This window comes from Microtus oregoni, unplaced genomic scaffold, assembly GCF_018167655.1.
Source record: "Microtus oregoni isolate MIOR12 unplaced genomic scaffold, Mior012 000068F_ref0000429, whole genome shotgun sequence".
NCBI lineage: Eukaryota > Metazoa > Chordata > Mammalia > Rodentia > Cricetidae > Microtus > Microtus oregoni.
In genome coordinates, this window is record NW_024543975.1 from 6333767 (window position 1) to 6341320 (window position 7554).

Below are 7554 nucleotides of genomic sequence, written 5' to 3' on the forward strand. Positions count from 1 at the left end.
CCTTGGAGAATAGCGCAATTAGTACTGGGGAGTGGTAAACATCCCGGACAAACCTCCATCTATCAAAGACTTCATCTGTAAAACTGCAAATTCAAAAGAGAAGAGAGTTACTGGAAAATAGTACTTGAAAAGATGGTAGCATATATAGGATACCCTCCTCCAGTAAAACTGCCTAAGAAAAATATTTCCAAAGTTATCTGTCCAGGTCATTTAAAGTGACATTAGCTAGGTTCTAAGAGACAAAAATAAAATTACAAGCCTTGTGTCTTTAGAATGCAAGTGGAGTTCAAGAAGGCCTAGCACTGCAAGTCTTGGGTATTTTTATTTTTCCCTTCCAAAAGTTATATAATTATATTCTTTAACTGTAATATATCTAATTGTATGTAAGACTCCCTAAGTGATGTGCCTTTTTCTACATTCTTCTATTAGCTTATAATTTTAAAACCTTGTGTTGAAATATTTCAAGGAACACTGCATCCTTAACATAAAAAACATAAATACAAATTATTTTTGTAATGCCAATGTTTTTAAAATTAAGAGCTACCAATTCAGTCACTATTTGGGATCCCAGAAACCATGAAAATACCATCACAGTTTCAGCATATATTCCTTGCAATTTCAGCAGGAAATTATGCTTAACTTTAACGAAGTCTGTGGAGTCTCTGGAATATGTACTTTGCATTTGCCATGCTTTCTCTCAACATGAGTTCATTAATTTACTAGCTATCCTAACAAATTACAGAAACCTAAGTCTATTCCCAGTGCAAACATCCACAGCATAAACTTCACATTAGGTTATTTGTAACTGAAAGCCTGGAAATTAGTGACAAATAATATTACAGAAGGCAATACTAGGAAGCTGGCTCACATGCCATTTGTTCCACTTCTCTCCCTAAACAAACGTGCAAGGAAAATGACAGAAAGTTTAGATCTGTAGGAAAGTTCCTATAATGACTTCTCCCAAGACAGCTGAATGGAATACTTTGAAAATATTCAGAGAGCAATCAGACTTTCACAGAATGATTAGCATCTTCCCACCTCTCTTGCTATTTTTATCTCTCATTTTTTTTAGCTTTTATTTTCTTTTTGATAGATTTTTAATACCCATCTTCTGAGAAACAGTAGGGACTGAAACTTGTTATTGACAATTAAGCAACTCTGACATCACACAAGTTATTTACTTTTATGTGCTCTAGATATTCAACTTGTAGTGTATGCATTATTATGCTGTCAAAGTCCAACAAAGAAACAAATGAACTGATCAGTTACTATAGTAATCAAATTCACGGGATTATAAAACTGATAGATTTAATCTTGGCCGAAGAAATATTGGTTCACAGGCATACAAGTAACTGCAAACATTTGTAGTCATGTGATACACCTCTGTCCAGTAATCATAATGATTGCTGAATTAAGAAATAGTTGAATACCCAGTCACTGAGCCTCCGCCGAGGACTCAGCTGCCTCCCACTCGAGCCCCCTTGCTTCCCGACGCACAGTCCCCGTGTCCCCCCCCCCCCCCCCCCCCCCCCCCCCCCCCCCCGAGCCAGCCTTCTCCCGTAGTCGCCTTCTGCAGGCCGTTTCCACCTAGGAAAAGGAATCATATAGTATGTCCGCTATTCAGAACCTTCTCTCTTTCGACCCCTTTGCTGATCCAAGTAAGGGTGATGACCTGCTTCCTTTGGCACTGAGGATTATATCCATATAATAATTCAACAGAGAAACGGCAGGAAGACCCTTACCACTGTCCAAGGGATCACTGATGATTACGATAAAAAGAAACTAGTGAAGGCGCTTAAGAAGAAATTTGCCTGCAATGGTACTGTAATTGAGCGTCCAGAATATGGAGAAGTAATTTAGCTACAGGGTGACCAGCGCAAGAACATATGCCAGTTCCTAATAGAGATTGGACTGGCTAAGGACGATCAGCTTAAGGTTCATGGGTTTTAAGTGCTTGTGACTCTGAAGCTTAAGTGAGGATTTCCTTACAATGAGTAGAATTTCCCTCCTGTCCCTTGCCACAAGTTTAAAAACCTCACAGCTTGTATAATGTAACCATTTGGGGTCCGCTTTTAACTTAGACTAGTGTAACTCCTTCATGCAATAAACTGAAAAGAGCCATAAAAAAAGAAATAGTTGAATAATTAGAACAGAAAAAACACCTTTTATTCATTCTAAATATACTTTCTTCATCTGGCTTCTTTTTGAAGCTCAATGCATGCTTTGTGCTCCAAAGCACATGTGATTTACTATTTACTTCATATAGTTTTGCATAATTTTATTTGATTTGCTCTTTAAAAGTGTATATTTTAATATTCAGGAGGATGTCTATATGTTTGTCGTTGGATTCACCTTCTTATTTAGCTTCTCTAGGATAGCGAATTATAGGCTCAATGTCCTTTATTTATGGCTAGAAACCAAATATGAGTGAGTACATCCCATGTTCCTATTTTTGGGTCTGGCTTACCTCACTCAGGATAGTGTTCTCTATTTCCATCCATTTGTATGCAAAATTCAAGAAGTCCTTGTTTTTTTTTTTTTTACTGCTGAGTAGTACTCTAATATGTATATATTCCATACTTTCTTCATCCATTCTTCCATTGAAGGGCATCTAGGTTGTTTCCAGGTTCTGGCTATTACAAACAATGCTGCTATGAACATAGTTGAGCATATACTTTTGTTGTATGATAGGGCCTCTCTTGGGTATATTCCCAAGAGTGGCCTTCATCAGGTGATGAAAGGAGACAGAGACAGAGACCCACATTGGAGCACCGTACTGAAATCTCAAGGTCCAAATCAGGAGCAGAAGCAGAGAGAGCACGAGCAAGGAACTCAGGACCGCGCGGGGTGCACCCATACACTGAGACAATGGGGATGTTCTATCGGGAACTCACTAAGGCCAGCTGGCCTGGGTCTGAAAAAGCCTGGGAAAAAACCGGACTCGCTGAACATAGCAGACAATGAGGACTACTGAGAACTCAAGAACAATGGCAAGGGGGTTTTGATGCTACTGCACGTACTGGCTTTGTGGGAGCCTAGGCAGTTTGGATGCTCACCTTACTAGACATGGGTGGAGGTGGGGGTTCCTTGGACTTCCCACAGGGCAGGGAACCCTGATTGCTCTTTGGGCTGAGGAGGGACAGGGACTTGATTGGGGGAGGGGGAGGGAAATGGGAGGCGGTTGCGGGGAAGAGACAGAAATCTTTAATAAAAAAATAAATTTAAAAAAAGTATATATTTTATTCTTAAGGTATTTTTTTTTACATCTCACCCTCTATAAAAACATATGTATTTATTATTATTGTTGTATTTGTGTATGTTGGTATGGGCATACATGTCATAATGAACATTATAGGGTTCTGGGATCAAATTCACATCATCAGGCTTAAAAGGTACATTTACCAGTAGAGAAATCTTGCAAGTACTCTTCCGATATTTTATTTACCAGTTTAATCAATATTTTAATATTCTCAATCAATAATATTAATTTAATCGGTACATTTCAGTTTCAGTAAGGTAAATATTACTATAAATTTTCTTCTTTCCTTTTTTTGGTTTGCCTTTCTTTTCTTCCTTTGTTTTCCTTTTGTTTTACCTTATCTTCTTCATTTTTTTCTTCCCCTTATCGCCTTATATTACCACTCCTATCTTCTTTCCCTCCTCCTTGACTACTTTTTCCTTCCTTCCTTCTTTCTTTCCTTGCTCCCTTCCTTTCTTCACTCCTCTGTCCCATTCATCTCCTCTCTTTCTCTTCCTCTTTCTTTCATTTATTCCTCCATATCTTTTTGTCCTCTGCTTCTTCTATTCCCTTTATCTTTTTTTCATTTTTCCTGTTTCTCTTTTTTCACTCATCTCCGTTCCTTTCTTCTCCTCCTCTCTTATGTTTGTCTGTCTTTCCTCATTCCATCCTTCCTCTTGGTTTCCTTAATACTCTATTTCTTTCTGCCTTTTTTCTTCCTTCTCGTTTTTGGCAAGGGGGGTGGGTTATGTATGTGTTTATTTGTCTGTGTGTGATAGTGATTAAGTCTAGGCCTTGAACATAGTATACAAGTTCTACCTCAATCACTGAACCTTTCCCCCAGCCTGTAATACTTGATATACTTTTCTATCTTAAGTAACAGTTAATTATTCATTTCAGTCAGGCACAGAATCACTGTCCAGTCTCATCCTAGACTCAAACTGACGGCACTCCTCTAGTTTCAACTTTCCAGAGTTTTATAATTATAGCCATGAACCACAAGTCTTAGGTTACAGATACTTTGACAGGCTCCTGATCATGTTTCCTTCTTCTAGAAATGGTTGTAAATCCTCCAGTCCTCACCCGTTTTCAGGAGTTCTCCGTATTCGCACTTGTGATAGCTAGGGTCTGTGAAGTTTGAGAAAATTTTTATGTAGAAACTTTCACATTGTAGGGAGTATTCCTCTGCCTCACCAGCTAGTTCCCTTATCATGATAGAGATACTTCTTATTAATGATGAGAGCTTGGTTGATAGCTTAGACTAGTTTCTATCTGACTCTTATAACTTAAATTAACCCTCTAAACCTCTAACCCTTAAATTTACCCTCTACCTTATGACTTTATTGTCTTTTCTCTTACTACCCTTGCTACTTGCCCTCTGTCTGGCTGTAAACTCTCCACTTCTTTCTAGCATCCTGTGTGACTGAAAATCCTCCGGAGTTATTGGTCATTCAGCTGTTTATTAAACAAATCAGAATGTCACATATTCATAGCATACAAAGATTATTCCAAAACAATTCCTTTTCAATGCCTTCGCTAGTTGCAGCTATAGGAAACATAAATTCCTGAATTCTTTTTTTTTTTTTTTGATACTTCCTTCCTATGTCATTATTCTTCAGACATGGCTAGTTACAAAACCTCAGAATTCCTAAAATAGTTTTTAATATTATTATCATTTGTCTCATTCAACATCATTCACTCAGCATATTGATAACTAATATTAATTCATTTAATACATGATTATACATCACATTTTTAAGAATTTTTATTTTAATTTCTTAACTAAAATGATAGATGACCCAATTTTTACTAAAAATATGTTTGGATTCCTCCCTTAAAAAGAATGAAACTTTGTATCTCACTTGAAATTTGATGCTTTTAAAAATCTGAAAAAAAAAGCATGGCTTCAAGTCAGTGGAGTAATTGGAGCATCTATTAGATAAATATTTTCAGTTAGAACAACTCCTTATCTTCCAGTAGTCTTTTGAGGGAACATCTTCCTTTTCATTCTAAATCTGTTTGTGAATAAACACTACTTTGCAAATCACCAACTATATATATTTTGATCACTTTAAGTGCCTGCAGAAAGAAATCATTTTTCAGTCAGACAACTGTTTAGATAACTGGTTCATGAAGCAATCTGAACTACATTGTATAGTGATGTCAAGCATCTCTACAGTATATCAAAATATGCTGCCTAGTGAAGATAGTTGAATTCACAGACTTCAAAGTGGACAACAATGGGTTGCACCCATGCTAGATGGAAGCTGTTATTAATTATGTGAATCCAAACTGTTATTTAGAGTGATGTAAAAAGCTGAATAAAGTTTTAAGTTGAAGAGTGTTAGGAGTAAAAGGTCTTATGAGTGATGTGATATATATAGAATTAGGTTAAAGGGAGAAATGTGTGAGTTAGTTCAATAATCTCTGCTAATACACATATGATTTCTAATAGTTCCACCCTATGTTTGCCTAGATAGAATTAAACCATTGGAGCATTTTAAGGTGAAAATGCACCTGTAAAATTAGTGGAAATTTTTGTTTGCTTGTTTGTTTGTTTCATTGACTGTGGTTTTAGAAGATAGCTTTTTCTGGCAGGAAAGAAATGGAATAAATAGGAGACATATGCATCAGAAACAATACTTTCTTTGTGAGATTTTGTTTAAAAGCCTTAGAAATACAGTGACAGTTCAAATAGAACATTACATTGATAAAGTTTTCAGTTTAGATTATTCTTTGCATTTGCACCTAAACTAGAAAAACAATTGAGAATGCAGAAATATTGGGAACAGAGAATCCAGTTGTGGATTGTGTCAGTATCCTGAACATGGAAGATGATCTGCATAGGGATGGATGAAATACAAAATTCAAAGTGATTAGAGAAGGCACTGATGATTTTTTTAAATTTTTTTATTATTATTAAAAATTTCCACCTCCTCCCCCCTCCCATTTCCGTCCCCCTCACCAGTCCCCCCTCCCTCTCCAGTCCAAAGAGCAGTCGGGTTCCCTGCCCTGTGGGAAGTCCAAGGTCCTCTCCCTCCATCCAGGTCTAGGAAGGTGAGCACCCAAACAGACTAGGCTCCCACAAAGCCAGTACATGCAGTAGGATCAAAACCCAGTGCCATTGTCCTTGGCTTCTCAGTTAGCCCTCATTGTCATCCACATTCAGAGAGTCCGGTTTGATCACATGCTCCATCAGACCCAGTTTTGCTGGCCTGGCTAAGCTCCCATTAGATCAGCCCCACCATCTCAGTGGGTGGGTGCACCCCTTGTGGTCCTGACTTCCTTTTTTTTTTTTTTTTTTTTTGACTGTGTTCCAGAAGGGACAAATGGGTAACTTGTCTTATGCTTAATAAAATTCATAGTAGCCGGGCGATGGTGGCGCATGCCTTTAATCCCAGCACTCGGGAGGCAGAGGCAGGCGGATCTCTGTGAGTTCGAGACCAGCCTGGTCTACAGAGCTAGTTCCAGGACAGGCTCCAAAGCCACAGAGAAACCCTGTCTCGAAAAACCAAAAAAAACAAACAAAAAAAAATTCATAGTTTGCTGTTTTTGATGTAGTTGTTTTGAAAGACAGAAGTTTCATAAGTAAGTAACAATTTTATCTTCTTGTTGGGCCTCATAAGGCCTGGGCATTAAGCCCAATGTTGCTTTCTAACTTGAGTTTGATGAGGCCTGGTGTGGCTTCCTGGCCCTGGCTTGAGTTTGGAGAACAGTCTCTGGCTACCCAACCTGGGTCCACCTCTGCCCAGGCACTGTCGATATGGCAGACTGTTGTTGGCCCTTGTTTCTTGCTTTACCTTGGCCCATCCCAGGCTTCTGCACCCCATAACAAACCTATATAAGTCCTTGCTTGCTACCATTAAATGAGTTCCTGCTTTGCAGACTCCAGACTCAGTTTGTGTGTTTCTCCCTGTGCCCAGGGGGCTATGTTACCATCCCATTCAGCCCCATTGAGAGGTAGGCTTGGCTCTGCCCCAGCTTTTTCGGCCACAGAACCAGGCAGATTTATGCCCCATTTGAGGATGCTCTTTCTGCCAGAGAACCCAGCACCCACACATTGAGACAATGGGGATGTTCTATCGGGAACTCACCAAGGTCAGCTGGACTGGGTCTGAAAAATCATGGGATAAAACCAGACTCGCTGAACATAGCGGACAATGAGGACTGCTGAGAAGTCAAGAACAATGGCACTGGCTTTTGATCCTACTGCACATACTGGCTTTGTGGGAGCCTAGGCTGTTTGGTTGTTCACCTTACTAGACCTGGAAGCAGGTCCTTGGACTTCCCACAGGGCAGGGAACCCTGACTGCTCT

At 39.0% G+C, this 7554-nt stretch overlaps 1 pseudogene; it reads left to right on the forward strand.

Annotated features, from left to right (window-relative positions):
* Nucleotides 1-1609: 1609 nt before the first annotated feature.
* On the forward strand, nt 1610-1950 carry LOC121440574 (annotated as a pseudogene).
* The last annotated feature ends 5604 nt before the right edge of the window (nt 1951-7554 follow it).